The following is a 6,699-nucleotide window of genomic DNA, read 5'->3' as shown; positions in this document are numbered from 1 at the left end:
AGTTCTTGAAATTATATCAAAAAAAAAAAAAAAATTACCCCGAAAATGGGGTCAAATGAAATGAATTCTTTCCCCGTTAACTGATATAATTTCTTTCTCAATATGCATATATGAATATTTCCCATTTCTTCATCTTTAAATCAAATGCATATCAAATTCTTACCACAATTTGGCCATACCCGATTCTATAAATATTTGTAGAAAAAAAAGAAATGAACAACGAAATCGAAAATACACACATTTTTCAACGAAAAAGCAAAGTTTATATTTCGTCCATGAATTGTAAGCAAATACAGCGCACAGACAGTAAAGTGAAATGTTCTCCACTATCTTCAATCGAATGAGGGAATTACAAATAGAAGGTAGAAGGATGTTGAAGGATTTCTGTTGCAAAAAGGTAATAATAATTGTGTAAATAGTTGTATGAGTTGTTGGAAGTGTGGTGGGGGAAAAGGAAGGGCCTTTTTATATGCATTTTGGTATTGATTGTTGACCTAAAAGAAAAGGCTGGATCACGAATTGGAAATTTAAAAAGATTTGTAAAAAGTTGTATACCAATTGGTGAATCCGCATTTCTTTATCGGCAATAAATCCAATATAACAAGTGACATAATTTTTAACTCGACAAAGTGAAACAAATCGAAAAATCGGCCGAAATTTGTATAAGCTCCACAAGTGGTGGGTATTTAAAATACCTGTAATCGTTTCATATGACACACTGAGAATCAGATTAGAACTAACTGTGTTAAAAATATCCCTATAATATTCGAAATATTGGAGGTTCAGTTAAATGTGGACTATCCATAAAATTGGACCAATATTGACAAATTTTATTAGGAAGCTGGAAATGATAGTTAATTCTGTCGAAAAATCGTACCCAAACTCCTATAAATGCCAAAATTCGAGAGGTATCGTAATATGGGAGTTATCCTACCAAGTGGATCAATATTGATAATTTTCGGTAAGAAGATTTGCTACCCAATCACAATATAAAATACAAAAATTGGCTTATAGAACCCCCTTTTCTAACGATCGACGGGTCCCTTCGTCCAACTTGAAATAAGTTTGAAAGAAATATACCGAAGTGCACACTTGACATGAAATCATACATTCCATCTTAATCAACAAATTTTCAAATTACCCCTTGTGGGGGAAGAAATGGATTCAATCTGCGGACATGATATGCAAAGTTTGTATAATGTTTGCTCCAAAGTGGATAGGCCATTCGAAAAAAAAAATATAAAAATATTTTTTAGGACAATTTTGAGCATTTTGGAGGTATCAGAAGGAGTGGATCGTTATAACCCATCTTAAACTAAGTTAGGAAGAAATATTACGATATGCAAAGTTTGGATGAAATTAGTAACTATCTTCGAGGTTATCAAAAAAAAAAAAAAACGGATTTGGTTAAAAACTTAGGTCTAACACCAATATTTCAGAACAAAGATAATTTTTTTTAACGGAGATACTCAAGTTTAACAATTGGCAAATGCTTTCGAAATACCTAAAATGGAGGCTGAACATTTATTGGAGGTTATGTAAATAAATAGACCTTTGTAACGCATTTTCAATGGGGGAGGATGACAAGGAAAATGCGTCTAAGAACTTCAAAATATTTAAATTGAGGCGGAATCTATTTAAGGGAACATGTCAAAGCACTGACAATAGCTTATGAGAATTTTTTTTTAAAATTTCATTTATTAGTGATATCTTTCAAACGTATCAACTTATCGTGACAATTTTCTGTTAGAATATATTTTTATCTTCCGAGGATCCAAAAAAGAAAATTAGAACTAATAGAATGTGATTCTAATATGGTTTTAACCTTCCAAATATTTTAAAATTGCTATGAAACATTTGAATAGGTAGTGCGAGTTGATCCTTCCACCTTTAAAATATTTCAATTTCAATTCAATTTGGACTAAAAATGGTTTAAAATGTCAGTTAGATTTTCTCTTATCCTCTGATAATGAAATGCTAGGTCATTTTAAAACGGCTTTCGAACTGTGAGAATGAGAAGTTTAGGGGGAAGAAGTAAGATCCAAGCACCCGTCACGACCAAAGAGTGCATCAAACTGTGAATTTTTTTCAATTATCTGAGGATTCTCAGAACCCCAAATATAGAAATTTTATTTTGTAACATACACATCGAGTGAAAAATGTGCTTCATCGCCGAAGAAAACTTTTATTTGAAATAGTAGAGTAGAGTAGGTACAGATTCCATTCGACGTGGTTTCAGTTTATCCGTAAGTTGAACTTTATATGGATGTAAATACAAACTTACAACTGAAAAGAAAATAATTTGTTCAACAACTTAGCTCCATACCTTTGAAACGACCAGCTCATTCGGAACCATTGGGCGTATGAGTATTAGAAATGTAAACAGTAATAAATTGCACGTAAAGTATAGGCCACCATTTCGTTAAGCAATTATAATTTATAAAATTGTTAATAATTGATGCCGACTATTTTACTTTAAGGGCCCCAAATATACTTTCATGAATTATACACCTTACTCCTGCTTTAATAATCCTCCCGAGAAAAAGAGCCACTCTGCAATGTAAACAAAAGTGTGGAAATGCAAACAAAATGCTCCTTCGTAGTACTACTACCACTACAATAATAACTAGATTTGTTTCCTTTTTGAGCTGCAATGTGATTGTTAGTTTTATAGTCCTTACCCAAAAATAGAAAAAAAACAGAGAATGCGGCTGCATTCTCCCAATCTCAAACTCCCTTCCATCATCGGCCCCTCCACAACCATCTGATTTTATGCGAATCTTCAATTCTGTTTGCCATTGTAGTAGTTTCATATGAACATTACGAAAAACAAATAGCCACACTCAAAACGAAAGGATAACGAATCGAAAAATGAAAAATGCAAACGAGTTTCCAATAAAGATTTATGGGATGATATACTGATAAAAATTCCAATTTTACAGTGTTAGAATTTTTGGTGTTCGGTGTTTTCTTGAAGTTTTTTTTTTTATTCTGGGTATAGAGATGAAGGTAAAAAACAGACACGTTTTTATAAATACACCTTTTTTGTATGGAAATGAATGTAAAGGATATTTCTCGTTTGTGTGTGGAGTCCATGTAAACAGACAGATAGATAATCTATTGTTTTTTTTTGTGTTATGTGTATAATTCCTTTCTCAAGTTCTAAAATATAAACTACTACCAGCATTTTTTGGCAAAAGTGTCATGCAAAAATTATGCATTTTCACTGCCAAGGGTGAAGGTTTGCCTTGCCATGTTGTTTTTGGAAAATCGTTTAAGCCACACGTACCGAAAAGTCAATGCCATTTCCATTAAAAAGAGTTGTAATTGCGTTTTTAATGAGTTATGGTTTACAAATTCTAATTGACAAAGGGGGTTAGGGTTAGAGTAGAGGAAATTGATTTTTGGCCCGGTGGTGATGAGAATTTTATGAAATTTATTTTGAGAGGCCAAATAATTAATTTCAAATTGGATAATATACTAGTAACAATCATGCTTTATTTATGGATTCTTGTTGAGGGACAATTAGAATTATTATTTGACAGGACCACCACAACAATAAGACTAGATTTTAGTAAGAATATTTTTAGGAAATGTCACAGCAATAATCGTAAATTATTAAATATGTTGTCATCAAATAATCATCGATTGTAAAAGGATATTTTTCATGCAATATGTGTTGATTTACCTTTTCTGAAAGGAATTTTTAGTCATACTTTCTGCGAGGGTTTTTCCTGCGTAAGCTCAGGTTTTTCAGTATTATTCTCAAGGACTATTAGTACAATAGGCCTGGATTGTTTAAGGACTATTAGAAGGTATACATTTCCTATGAAAGTCATTTGATGGAACTGTAACATTAGTTAAGCGTGGATTTTCAAGGATATATTTTAAAAAGGACTAGAACAACAAAAAGCCTTAATTTTAAAGCATCCCTGTAAAACTCGCAAATTTTTTAAAGGACTGCCCCTGCAAAACTATGGTATTTTGAATGCATTTTTTAAGGTAAAATCGGGGATTTTAACTATTTTTTTTTTTTAAAGAAAGTATTTTTTTAAGGAAAACTTTTGTATGTTTAAGGCACATTTGTTTAGGATATATCCCTGCAAAACTCGTGAATTAAACAATTTTTTCAAGGACTTTTGTCTGTAAAATTCGTGGAAGTTTAGGGATAATTTTTTAAAAGACTAACCTTTTTAAGGCAACTTTTCTAAAGGACTATGACTACAAAACGCTTGGAAATTTAAGGCATTTCTAATGGATTACTCGTGTATTTTTACTGTATTTTTTAAAAAGACTATCCCTGCAAAACTCTTGGATTTCTAAGTCAACATTTTTAAAGGACTCTTCTTGCAAAAATTGTGAAATTTTAAAGCATTTATTTTAAGGAAAACTGGTGACTTTTAAGGGCTTTCCCTGCAAAACTCGTGGATTTTGAAGGACATTTTTAAAGCACTATCTTTGCAAAACTCGTGGAATTTTAAAGTATATTTATTTTAAGGAAAATTTGTGGATTTTTAAGGTAAATTTTTTAAGGACTATGCTTGCAAAACTCGTGAATTTTTCAGACAATTTTTTAAAGGATTATCTCTGTAATTTTTTTGGAAGGTTATGGCAAAATTTTCTCTCTGCAAAATTCGTGGAATTTTAAGGCAAATTTTTTAAAGGACTAAATCTGCAAAGCACTAGTATACCTAAAGTATACCTATCACAGGCTTATTGCTGTGATTCATTTCAATAAACGTGCATTTTTAGTGATACTTTTTGTATGGACTTTTTCTGCCGATGTTTTGTGGATAATTTTTAAAGGACCATAATTACAATAAACAATCTTTCAATATTATAGCAATATTATATGGCTATACCTTATGTTATATTTAAATTGTTACATAGGTTTGTGTTATGTTTAATCACTATTATTATTTTTTTTGAACTAAGAACAGCTATTCAAAAGCATAATTTATCAACAACAGCATGTTGCAACACCTCACCAATATACCGGACACCATTACAAAATATAAATTGTGCCGACCAAACGAATCTCGTTTAACTTAAAACATAATTTTTACATGGAATGGAATTTTAGTTGAATTGGAGTATTAAAAAAAACAATTTCACAAATTTTTTCGAAAATTGTTGTTAAAATGTTTTTTTTTCTAATACCCCAATTCAACTAAAATTCTATCGGTATTTGTCGGTGTAAATGTGTCTAGTAGAGTAATGAAAATTTTTAGCTTTAGCTAGTCTGGTGAAAGTTTCAGTATGTTGGTATATGTTGTTGTTGGTTGTTGCTGTTGTTGCTTCTGCTATTCATGGCCAGGATATAAATGATGTTTTCATAAGCGCTTAATTGGTTCACAAAACATTTATGCCGAGCATAACCATGCATAAGCTTTAAAATAATTTTCGAAAAATTGAAACTAAAACACTTTGGCTGTAGGGACAGGAGGAGCTATGTGGTGAGGTGTACAGTGGGATATGAATAATAATATAAATTACGTGTGGTTTTTTATAGAATATTTTTTCTAAGGTCTAACAAAGTTTTGCATCTTTTAAAAATTGTTTTCCATTAATCGGACAAAATTATATATGGGAGCTATATCTAAATCTGAACCGATATTCACGAAACTTAACGCACATAGTTCTAGAATTAATTCAGAGCGCTGTACCAAATTTCGTGCAAATCGAAAGATATATGGGGACTTTGGTGCACCATTTACCAAAAATCGGACGAAATTAAATATGGCAGCTATATCTAAATCTGAACCGATATTCACGAAACTTCACGTACGTCATTATATGCCTAATTCAGTACACTATGCCAAATGTCGTGCAAATTGAAAGATATATAGGGACTTTGGTGCACCATTTACATTAAATCGGTCGAAAATATATATGGGAGCTATATCTAAATCTGAACCTATTTTCACGAAACATAGCACACATTTTTATAGACTCAATTCAATACGCACAATTTACGTTAAATCGGACAAAAATATATATAGGAGCTATATCTAAACCGTTTTTTTCCAATTTTAATAGGGTTTATCCTTGGGACAAATAAATGAGCTGTGCCAAATTTCATCCAAATCGGATGATAAATTCGACCTGTACTTTGTTTACAATTTAACATGGACAGACGGACATGCATAAATCGACTCAAAAAGTGATTCTATGCATATTCTCAAAAGGAACCATGTGTCTATCTCGTTTCCTTTTGCCTGTTACAAACATATGCACAAATACATAATACCCTGTACCACAGTGTGGTGAAGGTGTGTCCAAAGACGAACAATTGGAATGATTTTTTAAATTTATTTCTCTTATCCCACTTTTTTCCACTGTACCATCTAACAGTTTGTTGCCATAATTGCCCTCTGCCTCCTCCTCGTAAATTTGTTGCTGCCTGCCAAAGTTTTCCCATTTTGTGTTTTGGCTACATTGTGAAAGTGATTATGCATGAGTTTGAATCCATCAAAAGTTGAAAATGCTCTTATTTAAAATTTATGACATTTTGAATGGGATGAATATCTTAAATGTCCTTGTACCAATTGCTGCCACTACATGCCGATAAGCGATTGTGTGTGTGTATCGCAGTAGCAACAGAATGTGTGCGTTTGAAGGTCCGCCGGCACTTAAACATTTTATGTGGCATTTAGCGAAGTTTATTCAAAAACCATTTCCTTTTTTGTTGACTTTTTT

Source organism: Musca vetustissima, unplaced genomic scaffold, assembly GCF_032173495.1.
Source record: "Musca vetustissima isolate MV318-11 ecotype Yass unplaced genomic scaffold, APGP_CSIRO_Mvet_v1 utg59192, whole genome shotgun sequence".
Taxonomy (NCBI): Eukaryota; Metazoa; Arthropoda; class Insecta; order Diptera; family Muscidae; genus Musca; species Musca vetustissima.
The sequence above is the reverse complement of the archived record's forward strand: the minus strand, read 5'-3'. Positions refer to the sequence as shown.